Below are 20,054 nucleotides of genomic sequence, written 5' to 3'. Positions count from 1 at the left end.
TTGCTTTCTTTAGATTCTCCGTTGTTGGCCAGAATCTCCCAGTACTGAGAGTACAGCTGTTTTCCTTAGTCAAATAGTAATGTAGACATAGTTGGTGGACATTTGAAATTAGTCATTATATCTCCTCTCCTTTGTGAATAATGGAAACAAATTCTCTAGTTGAACCAAAATATCATGAAATGCAGACATATGTCCCTAAATGACACCTGATTTCATTATGCTCCTTAATTACTATGCTATATTTACTGTGCAATACTCTCTTGCATGTACAAGTTTCATGTAACAAAAACATGAGTTATGTCAGTCTTAACTCTAATTCTCTTTCACTGTTCCAGAATTAGAAATAATTTCTCTTTTTTAAAAATAGTAACAGTGTTGCGTACTTCCTCCTGTTATATACATCTTATAATGATGTTTATTCTATTGATATTGATGGATATTGATAAAAAGGGCCCTTATGTTCCCCTTTGCTTGTTCTCTGGATTTGTGATTAATGGGAAAGAAGCACATAGTAATGGCTGACTGTTCTAAGGCACAGCATTTGTTGCATCATATATGTAGTCGTTTTCTTCCCTATCCACTACTCACTTCACACATGGGTCTTTCTGCAGTCATTCTTTACATATAAAACTATAATCAATTTCAGCAAGTCTCTTTATGATAGCTTATTCTTCCAACTCCCTCTTTCAGTTGTATTATTTTTCCTATCATTTTTCTTTGCTTTTTGCCCAAATCAGGGCTTGTAGAAGAAAATGCCTGGATTTGAATCTCACACTTTTCAGAAGATTTATACTTTTAGAACAGAATATTATGATACTGGTAACAAATTAAAAATAAAACAAACAAAATGCAAAAACAAACAAACAAACAACGGTCTCAGTATTAGTTAAGCCTATGTTATCAAAACTATCCACTATTCAAATTTCTTGGACAATTTTTACCTAAGAAAGGTACAAAACAATGTTATAACACTGTAAAACTCATAAGCAGAACACAACAAGTCTTCCAGTCTTTTCAACTATCAGTCATCATGTCTTCTTTTTTTCTTTCTTTTACTAGATATTTTCTTTATTTACATTTCAAATGTTATCCCCTTTCCAGGTCTTCCCTCGGGAATCCCCCATCTATCCACTTCCCCCTGCCTTTATGACAGTGCTCCCTCACCAAGCCACCCCACAGAACCAAGCGCTGCTCCCCCTACTGATGTCCAACAAAGCCGCTCTCTGCCACATATATGGCCAGAGCCATGGATTCCTCCATATGTACTCTTTGGTTGATGTTCCAGTCCCCAGGAACTCCAGGGCTCTCTGACCAGTTGACTCTGTTGCTCCTCACAAGGGACTGCAAACCCACTCAGCTCCTTCAGTCCCTTCTTCAACTCCTCCACTGGGGACCCTGCACTCAGTTCAATCATTGGCTACAAGCATCCTCATCTATATTTGTCAGGCTCTGGCAGAGTCTCTCAGGAGACAGCCATATCAGGCTCCTGTCAACAAGCACTTCTTGGCACCCACGATAGTGCCTTGGTTTGGTGTCTGTATATGAGAAGGATCCCTAGGTAAGGAGTTTCATATGGTCTGTGAAATTTATCTTGGGTAGTCTGAGCTTTTGGTCTAATATCCACTTATCAATGAGTGCATACCATGTGTGTTCTTTTGTGATTGGGTTGCCTCTCTAGTTCCATCCATTTGTCAAGAATTTCATGAAGTTATTGTTTTAATGGCTGAGTAGTACTCCATTGTGTAAATGTACCACATTTTCTGTATCCATCCCTTTGTTGAAGGACATCTAGATTCTTTCCAGCTTTTGGCTATTATACATAAGGCTGCTATGAACATAGTGGAGCATGTGTTCTTGTTATATGTTAGAGCATCTTTTTGGTATATGCCCAGGAATGGTTTAGGGGGTCCTCAGGTAGTATTATGTCCAATTTTCTGAAGAACTACCAGACTGATTTCCAGAGTGGTTGTATCAGCTTATAATCCTACCAGAAATGGAGGAGTGTTTCACTTTCTCCACATCCTCACCAGCATCTTCTATCATCTGAGTTTTTGATCTTACCCATTCTGATTGGTGTGGGGTTGAATCTCAGGGTTGTTTTAATTGGTATTTCCCTGATGACTAAGGACGTTGAACATTTCTTTAGGTGCTTCTTGGCCATTCGAGGTTTCTCAGTTGAGAATTCTTTGTTTAGCTCTGTACCCCATTTTTAACAGGGTTATTTGATTCTCTGGAGGCCAATTTCTTGAGTTCTTTGTATATATTGGATATTAGCCCTCCATTGGATGTAAGATTGTTAAAGAGACTTTCCAAATCTGTTGGTTACCATTTTTTTTTATTGACAGTGTCCTTTGACTTGCAAAAGCTTTGTAATTTTATGAGGCCCCATTTGCTAATTCTTGATCTTAGAGCATAAGCCATTGGTATTCTGATCAGGAAATTTTCCCCTGCGCCCATGTGTTTTAGGCTTTTCCCTAGTGACTCTTCTATTAGATTTAGTGTGTTTGGTTTTATGTGGTAGTCCTAGATCAACTTGGACTTGAGCCTTGTACAGTGACAATCAAATTTCATTCTTCTACATGTTGACTGCCAGTTGAACCAGCACCATTTGTTAAAAATGGTGTCTTTTTTTCCACTGGATGGTTTTATCTTTTTTGTCAAAGACCAAATGACCATAGGAGTTAGGTTCATTTCTGGGTCTTCAATTCAATTTCATTGATATACGTGACTGTCCCTGTACCAATACCATGGAGTTTTTACCATTATTGCTCTACAGTACAGTTTGAGGTCAGGGTTGGTCATTCCCTCAGAAGTTCTTTTATTGTTGAGAATTGTTTTTGTTATTCCAAATGAATTTGAGCATTGTTCTTTCTAACTTTATGAAGATTTGAGTTGAAATTTAATGGGGATTGCATTGAATCTGTATATTGCTTTGTGCAAGATGGCCATTTTTACTATATTAATCCTGCTAATTCATGGGCATGGGAGAGCTTTCCATCTTCAGAGGTCTTCATAAAGCTCTAGAATAAAAAGATATAAATAAACAAAGAGGAGTAGACAGAAGGAAGTAATCAAACTCAGGACTGAAATCAACCAAGTAGAAACAAAGAGAACTATACAAAGAATCAACAAGAGGAGGATCTGGTTCTTTGAAAACTAAACAAGGTAGATAAACTCTTAGCCAGACTAAACAGAGGGCACAGAGACAGTATCCAAATTAATACAATCAGAAATGAAATGGGAGATATACCAACAGAAACTGAGGAAATTTAAAAAACCAGAAGATCCTACTACAAAAACGTATACTCAACAAAACTTGAAAATCTAGATGAAATGGACAATTTTTTTTAGACAGATACAAAATACCAAAGTTAAATCAGGATCAGAAAAACCATCTATACAGTCCCATAACCCCTAAAGAAATAGAAGAAGCACTCATTAAAAGTCTCCCAACCAAGAAAAAAAAAAGTCCAGAACCAGATGGGTTTAGTGCAGAATTCTATCAGACCTTCAAAGAATGCCTAATACCAATACTCTTTAAATTGTTCCACAAAATAGAAACAGAAGGAACACTACCCAATTTGTTCTATGAAGCCACAATTACACTTATACATAAACTACATAATAACCCTACAAGGAATGAGAACTTCAGACCAGTCACCCTAATGAATGTCAATGCAAAAATACTCAATACAATTCTGGCAAACTGAATCCAAGAACAACACATCAAAACAGACATTCACTATGATCAAGTAGGCTTCGTGCCAGGGATGCAGGTATGGTTCAATATATGGAAATCCATCAACATAATCCACTATGTGAACAAACTCAAAGCAAAACTCCACATGAACATTTCATTAGATGTTGAGAAAGCATTTGACAAAATTCAGCATCCCTTCATGTTAAAAGTCTTAGAAAGAGCAGAAATTTAAAGTCCATACCTAAACATAGTAAAAGCAATATACAGCAAACCAGTAGCCAACATCAAACTAAATGGAGAGAAATTTGAAGCAATCCCACTAAAATCAGAGACTAGAAAAAGCTGCCCACTGTCCTATCTATTCAATATAGTACATGAAGTAATATCTAGAGCAATTAGAAAATCAAAGGAGGTCAAAAGTATACAAATTGGAAAGGAAGAAGTCAAATTTTCACTATTTGCAAATGATATAGTATACTTAAGTGACCCCAAAACTTCCACCAGAGAACTCCTAAACCTGACAAACAACTTCAGCAAAATGGCTGGATATAAAATGAAGTCAAATCAATAGCCTTCCTCTACTCAAAGGATAAATTGGCTGAGAAAGAAATTAGAGAAATTACACCCTTTACAATAGTCATAAACAATGTAATATATCTTTGTGTGACTCTAACTATACCAGTGAAAGACCTGTATGACAAGAACTTCAAGTCTCTGAAGAAAGAAATTGAAGAAGATCTCAGAAGACAGAAAGATCTCCTACGCATCATGTCTTCTATGTATCATGCCTTCTAAGATATTTTATTTGTGCTCTAGTTTTCAATATTTTAATTTATTGTATCTAGTATATGATTAAATAGTATTATTTCTCACTACTGATGACAAATTGCCAATGACATGAATCAAATAAGTACAAGTGAGTAAAAACTTTCTTAAAGATGTTGATTTGGATCTCTTCAAATTTGTTAACTTTGTTCACTGAGTTAAGAATTACAACAGATTGGGAAAAGATCTTTACCAATCCTACATCTGATAGAGGGCTAATATCCAATATATACAAAGAGCTCAAGAAATTAGACTCCAGACAACCAAATAGTCTGATTAAAAAATGGGATACAGAGCTAAACAAAGAATTCTCAACTGAGGAAACTCGAATGGCTGAAAAGCACCTAAAGAAATGTTCAATATCCTTAGTCATCAGGGAAATGTAAATCAAAACAACTCTGAGATTCTACCTCACACCAGTCAGAATGGCCAAGATCAAAAACTCAGCTGATAGTAGATGCTGGCAATGATGTGGAGAAAGTTGAACACTCCTCCATTGTTGGTGGGATTGGAAGATCGTGCAACCACTTTGGAAATCTGTTTGGCGGTTCCTCAGAAAATTGGACATAGCATTTACCTGAGGACCCAGCTTTACCACTCCTGGGCATATACCCAAAAGATGCTCCAACATATAACAAGGACACATGCTCCACTATGTTTATAGCAATCTTATTTATAATAGCCAGAAGCTAGAAAGAACCCAAATGTCCCTCAACAGAGGAATGGATACAGAAAATGTGGTACATTTTCATTATGGAGTGTTACTCAGCTATTAAAAACAATAAATTCATAAAATTTTGACAAATGGATGGAACTAGAAAATATCATCCTGAATGAGGTAACCCAATCACAAAAGAACATACATGGTATGCACTCACTGATTATTGGATATTAGCCCAGAAACTTGAAATACCCAAGATTCAACTCACAGAACACATGAAGCTCATGGAGAAGGAAGACCAAGTGTGGGCAGTTCGGTCCTTCTTAGAAGGAGTAACAAAATACTCAAGCGAGCAAATATGGAGACTAAGTGTGGGCCAGAAACTGAAGGAGAGGCCATCTGGAGACCATTCCACCTGAGTATCCATCCCATGTGCAGTCACCAAAGGTAGATGCTGATGTGGAAGTCAGGATTGCATGCTGACAGGATCCTGATATAGCTGTGTCCTTAAATATCTGCCAGAGTTTGACATATTCAGAGGCTGACACTCACAGCTAACCATTGAACTGATCAAGGGGTTCCCAATGGAGGAGTTAGAGAGAAGACTGTAGGAGCTAAAGGGGTTTGCAGCCCCATGAGGAGACCAAGAATACCAACCAACCAGAGCTCCCTGGCCTGGGAGCACTTTGGGAGGGATCCATGGCTCCAGCTGTATATGTAAGAGAGGATGGCCCTGTCAGGCATAGTTGGGAGAGGAGATCCTTGATCTCATGAAGACTGGACGCCTTGTGTGGGAGAATTCGTGGGTGGGTAAGTGGGGTTGGGGGGGTAGGTGGGGCACATCATCAAAAATTCAGGAGAAGGGGGTGTGGGATAGAGGGTTCTTGGGCGGGTGTAGGGGGGATGGGTAAAAGAATAACATCTGAAATGTAAATAAAATATCCAACAAAAAATAAATAAATAAAAAACAAAACAAAACAAAAAAGAACAAAACAAAAAGAATTATTTAACAGGTATATGCCTGAAATCACAGGTTCAGCTAGTGAGTGGGAAATTGTGAAGTTTGAATCACATATTCTGCTGGAATATTTAGAATTAATTGAACACCAGCTGCCCAATACAAATATTTTATTCTGTTTTAAAATGTAAAATGCTTATCATGAAGCAAAGAAATAATGCATCTCAGAGAGCTCTTAAGTTTTCATTCAAAATCAAATTCACAGCATCTAGTATGAAAATTCATACCATTCATTCTCTAGCTATTTCAAGTTCATGTTCATGAAAAAGAATGCTATGGCTTATGGATATTGATATCCTCCAGCAATGCATACCCAGGAGAGTTCCCTCTTAGAAAGCATGGCAGCTGTGACTTTATTAAATTAAACATGCTTCATGGCGATTAGCCAAAGAAGTTTCCTTTGGGCAACCAGCCTGATCACAAAGAAACATGACACAAGCAGAGAAAATTTTGCCATGGAATTTCCACTACCCTGAAGCTTTTGTCCGTCTGGCCCTGTCCGCTCCTCTCCTCCTTCCTGGAGCTGTGTTCTTTCAGGATTTTACTGGTTCTATTTCTTACTATTTGGTGGAAACTTTTCCCATGGGGAAATCCCTATCAACTAAACTTTGCATACTTTTGAATTTTAATCATCTTTTATTTCATGTGGCTTAACTGGCTTTGGCCATTACCAAAATTTTGTGAATGGACTCTACATAAAATAGTAATATGTTCTGTGTTGCAAAAAGTGGCAAGAAATGATTTTTAATGTTTCCCGAAAAATTAAATGATACAATTGTGATGTAATAGGTGTTGAACCTCACTGAAGCATAACTGGATATACACATGTTAGTAAATGCCTCATTACTTCATAAACCTGTACATTTGTGTGTGTGTGTGTGTGTGTGTGCGTATGTGTAATAATTAAGTAACTACTTCAAATAAGAAAGCAAGCCAATTGTGGAATTACTGCATTTTGCATGTATTGTACCTTTTTAACAGTTAATTTGAATTTTATATTTTTGAAAGTTCTTGCTAGGTAGATGAGGGTGAGTTTGTACTAGCAAATTGTGTTCCTTACCTTACTCAGTGAAGGATTGCATAAAACTCTTATTGTTCATAAAACTCTTATTGTTATAGTTTTGCATGCTTAATGCTAGCATATATGCATATGGCTTGGCATGATGCTTACATTTTTATTCCCAACATTTGAATGTAAGTGGCAAACAGATTATCATGAGTTCAAGGCCTGTCTGGTCTACATATTGACTTTCAAGTCAGATAGGATTGCATAGAGAGAATCTTTCTCAGTAAAATAAAAACACAGAGAGAAGTCACCTCCCATATGTGTTACATGGTCTTCTTTTATTACTTATTGGATCTCTTAGCATCATCCCCTGTGGATGAAAGGGGCATGACAATGTAGTTGTTATGTTGATCTGTGTAGAATTTAGAATGTGTTCAATATTTTCGATTCTGTAGGCTTCGAGATGTTTTGTTTCCTTATTGAATTTGGACGTCTATAAGTACATTACAGAACAATTCTGTCAACCTGCTTAGTCATAACACACTATTATACACCACAGAATATGATATGGCTTTATAAACAAATCTTTTTCTTTCACTGGCCTCTGAAAACGTTAGTTAATTATTCCTTGTTTGATATTGATTTTGAAATGGGAAATCTACATCGAGTGAAATAGAAGAAAGTGGCCCATTTGCAGGTAAGTGAAGTTTTGGCTGTGTCTCTGGTGTGGCAGAGGACTTTGTTAAGTCCTGAGGAATGATGCATTTAAATACACTATACCACTCATCGCGGTTACTCTATTGTTTCTTATCAGTGCACAAGTCATCATCTTCAGTTCTTCCTCTGAGCATACTGAGTCCCTGAAGCTAATACCTCTATGTGGACTCTGGCTCTCCCACTTAGCTTTGATGCCTTACAATCAAATTTTCTCAGATTTCAACCCCTGCAAGTTGATAAGGTTTATACTTCATTGTGTCTGTCAATGCACCACTCTCTGTGGTTCTGTTTAAATTAAGAGTTACTTCTGGATTTCCCTTCCTCTCACCTTGCCCCGGGCCTTAGGTGTGTCTTGCCTTGTCATTTTGATAATCTGACAAATCCAAACATGTGTTTTCTTTTGTTTAACATAATTACAGAAATGATAATTTCCAAGTTCATTCCATGTTAAGCTAAAAGCTCCAAACCTACAGTGTGCTTTTGATATCACACTTATGTTTAATATCACCCTCTTTGACATTAATAATATCTAATAAGTATATTTTTCTAATTAGTCTGAAAAAACGAAATGTTTTCTCTATGACTGACACTAATTTACTCACCTAAATTACTAAAACAGGTGAGCTCAGTTCTCTCTTGAAAAAGGAACAGAGTTATATGTGAAGACAGAGCTTAAGATGTAAATTGATGCTGAGAGAGACCTATTACAGAAAAGGGGTCATAAACCACAACCTCCAACATAATTAAACACAGCAAATTTATGAATCAATTAAGAAATATGGAAGGAGGTGCTGCTGATATATAAATGTACTGTAAAATACTGGTTACAGAAGTATGCTCATGCTTTACTTGAATTAAGCATATTATTGAGTGATTATTATGTCTGATATGATTTGTTCAGATTGTTTTCTAAAAGCCAAGAAAAATAAAGATACTGACATGTTCATCAAAATTTGACTTTGAAGAGTCAATAATTTACTTTTAATATTGACAGTCATGTATTAATCATCTAGAGAAACTCTCTGATGGCAATATTCATAATAAAAAGAGAAGTGAGATGCATTTTATATTCACATAAAATCAAAATCAAAGTCCAATTTCTTTTTTACAGGAATTAAAAAGTCAGTTTGAAAATTTTATTTTGAGTTACGTTATATTAAGTACATTGCTTAAGTACAATACTCTCAGTTGTCACTAAAACAAAGGTCCCAGGGACTAAAGAGTATACAATGGTGAGTCCAGTTACATTTGTAGAAGAGGACTGCCTTATCTGGCATCAGTGGGAGGGGAGGCCCTTGTTCTTATAGAGGATTGATGTTCTAGTGTAGGGGGATGCTAGAGGGATGAGGTGGGGGTGAGTGGGTGGGGAGGCATCCTCATAGAGGCACAGGGGTTGGGGGATGGGATGGAGGACTTGTGGAGGGGATACTGGGAAGGGGGACATCATTTGAAATGTAAATACATAAAATAACCAGTAAAAAATAATTACTACCGAAACAAAGTCAACCAATTAATTTGATTTCATTCAACAACTGATGTTTTCTTCTTCCCGTGATTATTCATGTATACAGTAAATAAAATATCAAGAATGTTGTTTATTATGTGCATTAATATTTTGCCTCGATGTATGTCTGTATTATGGTATCAATTCGCCTTGAACAGGTGTTACAGATAGTTGTGAGCTGTCTTATGGGTTTCGGGAACTGAACCTAGGTCCTCTGGGAAAATAGCCAGTGCTCTTAACTTCAGACAAATCTCTCCAGCCCATATTTTATTTGGGATATGTTTAACAGGATAAAGAACAAGAAGCCTTCTTTGGTAAATGTGATTACCTAAAGATTGAGAGTAGGATGGCAAACCCCTCCTACATTTGATGCCCTGTCTTCCAGCTGGAGGTAGGCTTTATAAGTACCCTCTCCCTACTGTCAGGCATTTCATCTAGGGTCCCTCCCTTTGAGTCTTGAGAGTCTCACATCTCCCAGGTCTCTGGTGCATTCTGGAGGGTCTTCCTAACTTCCTACCTGCCTAGGTTGTCTGTTTCCATTCTTTCTGTTGACCCTCAGGGATTCAGTCATTTTTCCTCACCCAATACCAGATCAGGTTTCCCTCTCCTCCAGACCCTAGTCAACTTTCCCTCCCAGGTTCCTCACTCCCTTCCCATTTGTGATTGCTTCCTTCTCTCTTCCAAGTGGGACTGAGGCCTCTACAAGGATGAAAATGGAGAAGAGCCCTAGAAAAAGAATGTCCAGTGACAGAACCAAAATGGGATGCAGCTCAAAGGGAGGTCCCAAGGCCTGACACTATTACTGAAGCTACAGATCCTCAAAACAAAAACAAAAACAACAACAACAAAAAAAACCAAAAAACCAAAAAGCAAACAAACAAACAACAACAACAAAACCTTATCATGACTGCCCTCCAGAAGACCCAGCAAGGAGCTGAAAGAGTCAGATAAGAGAAGCTGAGGACCAGCAGTCTCAATTAATCTAGACCCCGAGAGCTCTCAAACACTGGACCACCAAAAAGACAGAATATACCAGCTGATATGAGGCCCCCAACACATATACAGCAGAGGACTGCCAGGTCTGGGTTCAATAATTGATGATGCACCTAACTCTCAAGAGACTGGAGGCCCCAGGGAGTTTAGAGGTCTGGTGCAGTAGGGGGTAAGAGGTGGGGACATCTTCCTGGAGGCAAGGGGTGGGGAGGAGGTATGGGATATGGAACAGTCGGAGGGTGGACTGAGGAGGAATAAAATCTGGAGTGTAATGAATAAATAAATAAATAAATAAATAAATAAATAAATAAATAAATTGAAAATAGAAAAAAGAGAGTGTGTTATGGTAGAGGAATTTCACATTACTTTTGATTCATCATTCAATAAATATGAAAAGAAAACTGAGGAGTCAGCTGAATGTGATTTGTAGACTACTATGTAGATACAATTGTAAGACAACCTTGTCTGTGATACTTCAATTCCATAAGCAGACTCAAGTTATATGAGTCTACATAGATATAAGCATTTTTTGCAACAAAATATATTACAGAATTGGAAGAGAGTTCTTTGTATCCTAAGTCATTTCTATGGAAGTGACTGTGAAAAAGATTTGGGAAACATGTTAGATTCATGCACCAGAGACTATCTCTATTGAACAAACTTGGACGGTATAGCAAAATAATGAGAGGTTTCCTCATGGAGTTGTTATTAGGACTTGATTTCACCAGACATTATAACTTGCATTATTTCCATACTAGAGTTTTAGGTAAAATATTTAAGACAGAATATAAATGCCCCTAATAAAATGTATGAATTCAGCTGTGTTTTGCCCATCTGGCTAGCGGCAAATGGAACAATTTTCTTGGAAGGATCATTCACACAGTACCTGGAAACCCCCAAATCAGTGTTTTCCAACCTTCCTTCCTAATCCTGTAATTATTTAATATGATTCCTCATATTGTGGTGACCTCCAACCATGAAGTTATTTTGTTGTTGCTTCATAACTGTAATTTTGCTAGTGAAGATTTGTAATATAAATGTCTCATATGTAGGGAATCTGATATGCAAACCTCATTGTAGTTGTGATTGACAGATTGATAACCACCGCCCTAAATGCATATGAAGAGCTTTGAAAATCTAAATTATTAGGTCACAGTATAGAACCTAAGTAAATAGCTAATTTAATATATTCAATTCATGTCAATGATAGTGTATGAATATCCTTATTCCAAAACTGTATATATGGAATTAATGCTTCTATCACATTCATATATGAACAAAACATTGCCACATAAATATTGTATTAGTTATGTCATTATAATAAAGTATCAAAAATCGCAATATACAGTAACATTGTTTGTAATAGAAGTAAAATAATGAAATAACTATAACAATGCATTTCAATCTATATCATTACTGTCACAATTTGCAAGTTTTGTTGTACTTGGGATTGAACTTGTGTTTTTATTCATACTATAAGTTCAATGCAAATCGTACATGATATAATGTGTTCAATTTCATTTACAAAACTAGAAAGGCTGTTTTGTGGGATGCATCTTTCAATGGCTGAGTGGGTAGCCTCAATGTGGACTGCATTAGCTCCTGACACCAATTATTAAAGTCTCAGATCCGATTACAGTTAATTATTCAGAATCTCTGTAGCATGTAATAAGATATCTTCTTTTATAATTATAAACATAGAAACATTCCTCCTCCTAAAATGTGTGTAGATACTCAACAGCAATTACAATGTTTGGTAAGCTTTTGTACATTGCAAGGAAGAAATTTTCTAATTACTCGCTGATTACCATTCAGGATAGAAGAATTTTTTTGTTTTTTTAAAAACAACAAGGATTTGACATTCTAAATTTAAATAAAAAGTTTCCTACTGCACACTTAATCACTTAACAATATTCTCCATTGCACTGCTCAATCTGAGTACAACTTCCCTCTCCTGATTAGAACACTAAATAGCTCAAAAAGCCCACAATGGTGGTTATTGCATAGTAGACTTTGCTTTCTTTAAAAACTCTTTGTTTATAACGCTTGACACAATGTGCCTTTTCTGGAAAGAAACGTGAACTGTATATTAGTAATACAGTGTTCCATTAATTAAAAATCAAGATCATAATTTTAACATCATAGAACAAAACAAGTTGCATCAGTATGAGATTGAAGAAAGCTACCAGTATACCCTTCAGAATCTCAAAGCATCCTTTTATTGAAATATTAAAACCTTGATCACTTCATTTCTGTACACCATTGTTGTAGATAGAGCCAGTATACTTTATGGATATGTTTTCAGTATAAGAAGACACCAGTAAGTGGAAACTGGGTCTTCTCTGTGCAAACCTGTCCATCTTTTGATTTTCCCTGTACTCCTCCTAGAAAGTGGTAATATTTCCTTTTGAAATGATGCCGTTTTGCTAAACTCACTCCATCTGCAGATAACAAATTAGTAAATGAGGAACTAGAGGCCCATGTGGGGATTATGAGCTACGCTTTATGATTGCACACAACAGAAAACTGCTTTGTGGAAATTTAACAATTTGGATTCAAACTGAAAGTATGTATTTTTATTTGGCTTGACTTCTCTGGAAATGTATAATTAGTTTTGCTATATATAAAATACACACAGCATAGATTCCCCAAAGGAAAGCAAAGGTAGAGACCTTTGGACCTGTGAAGATATTTAGGAGTGAGTATTGCTTTACCCCACTCTTCAGTTACCAGCAAGAACTCTGTACCTGTGCAATTACTATATAATTTACTACAATTCTAGGTATATGGTGGTGTTTTTCTTTTCAATACTAAATAGTACTTCACTTGCAGACAGTTAAATATGTTTGGTTGATACTCAAGTAGAAGTGTCAAATGTGTTACTTGTCCTATTTAAAACTGTATTTATTTCTTGAATTTAAGAGATAATTGTTGTGGATGGTAGGCCCCATATTAACAGTGTAATTTTATTGGAAATTAAGGAAAATTTAATCTCTGTTTCAGTAATCATTATGAGAATTTTTCATACAGTACTAACAAAAGTATGATGAGCTATATTCATTAAGACTCATGAATTTAAAAAAATCACCATATCTTCTCCTTAAATAACTATACATAGCATAGCATAACCGTTAATGAGGTGATTTGAAACTGTTGTACACGTCAGTCTCACTCTTCCTAGAACACGGTATGCATTTTTGAAGAGGACATTCAAGTTCCTTCATATGGGAAATGTAGACTTTCACGATTGATAAAACTCACAGGTCATGAATGTGAAAGGGGAAGACTATTTGCCTGTTTTCATATATTTTATCTGTAAAAATAACTCTAACCTTAATACAATGTTTCTGCAAGCCTGTCATAGATTTTGTAGAATTAGATGTCACAGTTTAGTGCTTCCATGACATGATGAGTTGTGATTATGTCTGAGTTCCTTCGAGTATTATAAGACAGATCAGGTAATAGAAATATCATCTTTTATCAATATAAAACAAATATCCAACAAAGTAAGCAAACAATTCAAATTATATTCCAATCCAAGTATTTTGATGATCTATCTATATATAGATTAGTACCGAATAGTGGAAACTTTGGTACTAATCTAAGATAAAATATGAGATGAAGTATATTTTAGTCCTATACTAACACCTGAAGACAATTATAACTTAAATGTAGACAAAGCACATTTGAAGAGAATCTCTCCTGAAGCTATTTAAATCTTCAAATTTGAGTATGATGCTTTACTAATGGTTTTGATTTTTCAAAAATGGAAAGAGTCTACCCAATGTACACAGTGTGAACACACAGATTTGAAATATATATTTGGAAATATATCTGTCAAAATATGGCTGTCAGCTGAGGAGATTGATCATAATTTGCCTGCAACACGAATATGAAGAAGTAAGTTTAAATTCCAGAATCATATAACATCTGGACAAAGAGAAAGATCATTCATCACCCAAATTCTACAGTCAAGCTGATGGGCCAGCTAGATAAGAATATTCATTGGAAGAGCTTCAAAAAGAGTCTATATAAAGTAAGGTAGAAGGTAAGGATATCTTTAAGCTATCTTCTGAAATGATTAGCAGCATCACTATGTATCACACCAAAAAGGTGCCCACATACACGCACACAAACACATACAAATCTTTGCAATACAATAACTGCAAGGACCTGTACATATTTGAGAATTTAGTGTATTGGTAAGAAATGCTCAATTATTATATAACTTCTTCATTTCAATTCTATATTAAATAAAAAATTAAACTCATAGTCTCAAGTCTATTTTTATGTAACAGACACAACAACTCTTTTTAGCACTTCTATTTCAATTTGCTCACTTTAGTTCCAGTAATGGCAAGGTCGTCCTTACAATGTGAAGTCTTTGAAAATGTCTCTTCGCAGTCGCTCTGTGCCTGTTTCTTGCAAAGCTCTCACAATCTGCATGGTTTGTAGGAACATTTCCTCATTTCTCTAAAAATAAGATGGTACTGAATTGTATTTGGGTACTAACTTCCAAAATATGTGAAACTTTGAAGACAGATGTATTTGGGTTTATTTATGGATTAAACACATAATATTGGGCATTGCAAAATTAGTACATGATCATTTGCATTTTGATACTAAATAGATTTTTAATTATTAATTTTACTGATAAATATAAATTAATAGCATTAAATGATTTGCTTAATGATTGTGAAATGACTTTAATTCATATGTTTCACTTTCCTAAGTACTCAGTGAGAGCTTAGCAACTTCATGCCCTCAAATAACTAACAATTATTTTTATTGTTTTTCTTGTTTTTTGAGTTCACTATTCTTTCTGAGAACAGCTGGTATATCTATTTACATTAATAGTACATTTTCAGTGTATTATAATATTTTGCTATATTTTATTACTGCTTATTTCACTGAATGTAGGATAAATAAACTTCTGATCTTAATACTCGTAAATTTGGTGACTAGAATTAATTTAATATTTTTGACAATGCGATGTATACTTTATTTGGTTTCTTTTTCTGTCCTCATTACTTTTATGGAATATCATTTAGGCTAAATAGGTCAGTTCTTGTAACTCCTATTCACAGATCAACCATCTAACACAAAATTCGTGTAACAATACAGACTTTAACCATTTACCACAAAGAGCTCATTTATTTTGCTTAGCTCAACTTGCTTCAAACCAGCAGATTTCTTATTGGTGGAATTCAATGTTAAATAGTTTGAACATAACCTTGAAGTGAATTCTTTTCTTTCCTTCTACTCAATTACTCTCTTCGGGCTTTTCATAAAGCAAAGGACTGTGCAAGGCTGCACTGTCAGTGCAGCCAAGACCAAAGTGATAGAAGTAAGCAACGCTCTGGGGAATACTGCAAATGCAATTTCTGCCTCTTACTTGGAAGTTGAGTGCCAGCAACAGTCTAATAGAAACCCTTTGCTTTCTGGGTGATCCATTTTCAGTGTGATAAGCACTACTCTGAAGTTAATATCGTTTCTCAGAAGCAGACCTTTTCATGCAGTTAACAATGTGTAAAATTGTCTTTCTTTTCTTTCTTATTTGACATATATCCCAAATTTATAATCAGTCTGGCATGCACTTCCACTAAGCAGTCTGATCTTCCTATTAGTATTTGATTTATGAGGACTTAAAAATGAGATATGTCTAGAGGGTCTTTGTGGATATATCTTCTCAATATATTTTGTTTAGTTTTCTAATTCAATTGAGCTTTTCCTTCAAAATTCCCTCATTAACTGTTTTAGCTTTCTAAGTATAGAAATAGAATTTTCTTCTTTTAAACATATACTTATTTCATAATATTTCTTTATAATATTCTGTAGGGTGTCATTTCCTTACCCATAGGTACTGAGTAGTTTATCACATATAATTTTGTATCCACTCGTAGTCTGAGTATTCCTTCCCATGATTCTTTAGCAACAGATCTTCCCTTTCCCTTCCTTTCCTTCAAATCCAATCCTCTGAAACAGGCCACCAATGGTGCCCCCCCCCCTCTTCTTTCTGTCCCTATATCCTTAGTATCATGAAGATCTTCTCAAGGCTTCTTCTGAACTCATTCCGGTATCCCAGCCCCCAACTCACTTGAGTAGGCATTCTCTGTGAAACTACCAGAAAGCCTTAAAAGAAGCAAGTAGTCTAACAAAGGCAGTAGCCCAGCTAAAGATTCTCAACCTTTCTCCCTCTCCCTCTAGATCCAGTCCCTCAGTCTCATCCCCTGCTTTTAGCAGATTACCTACTGTGTTCTATTGTCACCCTCTGTCCATATTGCCTAGGAAACTTCAGGGAGTGGAGGAACACTGTTTTTCTCCCTTCTGTGTGTCCGCTCACCCATTCCTAAGCATCATCTCCCAATATATAGAGTTACTCATAAAGCCCAGTGACTACACCTATTAGAATTGTAGAAGAGTTTCTCACCAGGTAAAACATAGCTATCACACTTTCCTAAGAACCAGAGATGACAAAGAAACAAAGGAATAAAACAGAAACTCAACAAAGTAAACACCAGATATCAGAACCTTGACTTACAATCTTCCCAAACCCAGATGCGTAGACACCTGCATAAAAACACAGTCAAAACAGCAAGAACAATAAATCTCCATCATAGCTCAGCAATGTTACCACAGTAGACCTTCAGGTATAACAACATAGCTGAAGCACAAGACAGAGGCCTTAAAGTAGACTTTGTGAATACCATAGAGCTACTTAAAAAAGGAAATGAATAAATTTCCTCAATTTATGATTAACATTCATCGAAGATTCCCTAAAATACATAAGAAAACACAAACTGTAGAAGGAAATGAAAAATATACTTCAAGAGCTGAAGGTGGGTAAATTTTTGGGGGGTGATATTTTATTTATTTCCATTTCAGATGTTATTCCCTTCTCCCCCCCCCCCCAAAAAAAAACACTATCCCATCTCTCCTCTTCCTTTTTGCTTTTATACCATTTTAATTTCATGCAAGTATTAAGGTAAGTTCTAGGTTGAGGAACTAGCAATTCAGTAGATTCAAATAGTCAAGGAACAAGCAAGACAATAAACACCAATATTCAAAGAATAAGCAAGGCATAATAAAGATAACTTAAACTTAGGAATATCTGGAAATGAAAAATATAAGAACATAAACAGGAACCTCGGAGGCAAGCATCACTAACAAGCTAGAGAGACAAAGAGAAAATCTCAGATTCTGAGGACATAATAGAGGATATGGATACATTAGTTAAAAAAATAGGTCCTTGATCCTGTGAAGGCTGGATGCCCCAGTGTGGGGAAATTCGAGGGCAGGGAGGTGGGAGTGGGTGAGTGGGTGGGGGTACATCTTCCTAGAAGCAGGAGAAGGGGGATGGGATAGGGGCTTCTGGTGGGAGATGGAAATAGGGAAAGGGGATAATATCTGAAATGTAAATAAAATATCCAATAAAGAAGAAAAAAATGAAAAAAAAACCTGGCACAACATATCTAGGAAATAAGTAAATCCTGGACACTATGAGATAACCAAAACTAAGAATAATGATAATAATAGATAAAGGAGGAAGAAGAAATACAGATCAAAGACTCAGAAAGTATTTTTGACAAAATTATAGAAAAACTCCAACTTTAAAAGATTAACTATACCCCCCAAAAACACATGTAATAATAATCCCAGACCAGCAAATCCAAAGAAGAGGAAGTTTGAGCCAAGAAGCAACAACAGCAAAACTAACAGGAATCATCAAACACTGTTTGTTTATTCCGTTGATGGAGGTTCACGTCATCCCTAACAGTGAAGGGCGAGGCAGTACAAAGGGGCCTCCATCTTGTAGAAAGTTCATAGGCCTTGGAGGAGAAATTACTACTATTATTCTGCTAAATGGAAACAGTATTAAGCTGTCTTTATATAGTTTATACACATAGAGCAGTGTTATCCCCAACATTTATGCAAGTTTATCTTTACAGTAGATAGTCATTAATATAGAGACCCCAAATTAGTCAACATGGATAGAATCATAGGCTGTAGAATGTTCAAAGTTAAAAGGGATATCTAGACCATCACATTCTCTTTTTCCAACATTCCAGGGCACATGGAAGATTGGGAGTGTAAGGTTTGTAACAACTAAACGTGCTGGATGTCTAGATGAAAAGCATTTTCTTTTAAACACAATAAAGCTTTAGTCTATAGAACTTAACAATAGTTGTAAAGGCATGCACAAAAATTGCAGAAGCTGTATTAAAACAGAGTCCCAGATTATATGTGGGGAGGGAAGTATGTGTGACATAAGAAAGTCTCACAGATGGCTTAGGACTTATTAGTAATCATTAGCTGCTGAGAGAGGAAAGTTACTTTTCTTTACGGTTGTGATACTAGGTAGATCAACCATTTTTCCCTTGGATAACTACACACCCAACATTATATTGACAACACAATTTGGATTCCAGGAGTCTGAAAGAAAATTAGAAACAAAATTGATTAGATATGAAAATGAGTCTGGGAGGAGTTGGAGAGTGACAAATAGTAATAAAATGCACTACATGGAAATCACAAAAATGCAGAGGAATACATTCAATAATTAAACATATTCAGAAAATACTACTTTTGTGCTTATTTCTTACTTCAGATATATAAGAAAAAATAGAATGTTTGTAACTAAAGTTTAGTGGTAGAAAGCTTGCCTAACGAGAGAAGTTCTACGTCCAATCTTTGATTCTTAACATCAAGTAAGGAATTAGAGAAGTAAAAATAAAACAGCAAATAATAATAACAACAACAAGTATTTCATCAAATATATTTACCTGTCATGAATTTACTTTCATTTAAAAAATGACATCAAACATTTTTAAGTAAATATGATTCTATAAGGAGATAGCTTATTATATCATCCTCTGTACAGTGATTTATTGTGAGAAATATTTTCTTAAAAATCGCTTATAATATTTTTCAGGTTGTTTTACACTTAAACCTATTCTCCAAATTTAGACTTAATAACTTTATGCTGTACATTAGAAATATGGGAACATATGTTTTCCCGTGTGTAAGTTTCAATTAAAAATTCTAAATGATGGACAGAAGCTGCTGACCCCTGTGGTTGAATTAGGGAAAAGCTGGAAGAAGCTAAGGAGGAGGGCAACCCTGTAGGAGAACCCGCAGTCTCAACTAACCTGGATCCCTGAGATCTCTCAGACACTAGACCACCAATCAGGCAGCAAACACCAGCTGAGATGAGGCCCCCAATGCATATACAGCAGAGGACTGCCAGGTCTGGACTCATTCAGAGAAGATGCACCTAATCCTCAAGAGACTGGAAGTCCCAGGGAGTTTAGAGATTTGGTGGAGTGCATGGTGTATGATGGGGACATCCTGTGGAGGCAGGGGTGCAGGGAGGGGTATGGAATGTGGAAGAGTCAGAGGGTGGACCAGAAGATGAATAAAATCTAGAATGTAAATAAATAAATAAATAAATAAATAAATAAATAAAAGATTAATTTAAAAAATTCTAAATGACATTTGAATCTATGTAATGGTTTTTTAAAAAAATACTTTTAAAAATTGAATTAGAGCATTAAAAGATTATATCCTTTGTAAACAGGATAGCAACTTTGCAATCAAATAAATAAATTTTACTGTTTTTGATCTGGCTGA

The sequence above is a fragment of the Grammomys surdaster genome, unplaced genomic scaffold (assembly GCF_004785775.1).
Source record: "Grammomys surdaster isolate TR1022 unplaced genomic scaffold, NIH_TR_1.0 126153, whole genome shotgun sequence".
Classification (NCBI taxonomy): Eukaryota; Metazoa; Chordata; class Mammalia; order Rodentia; family Muridae; genus Grammomys; species Grammomys surdaster.
This window is presented reverse-complemented; position numbering follows the sequence as displayed.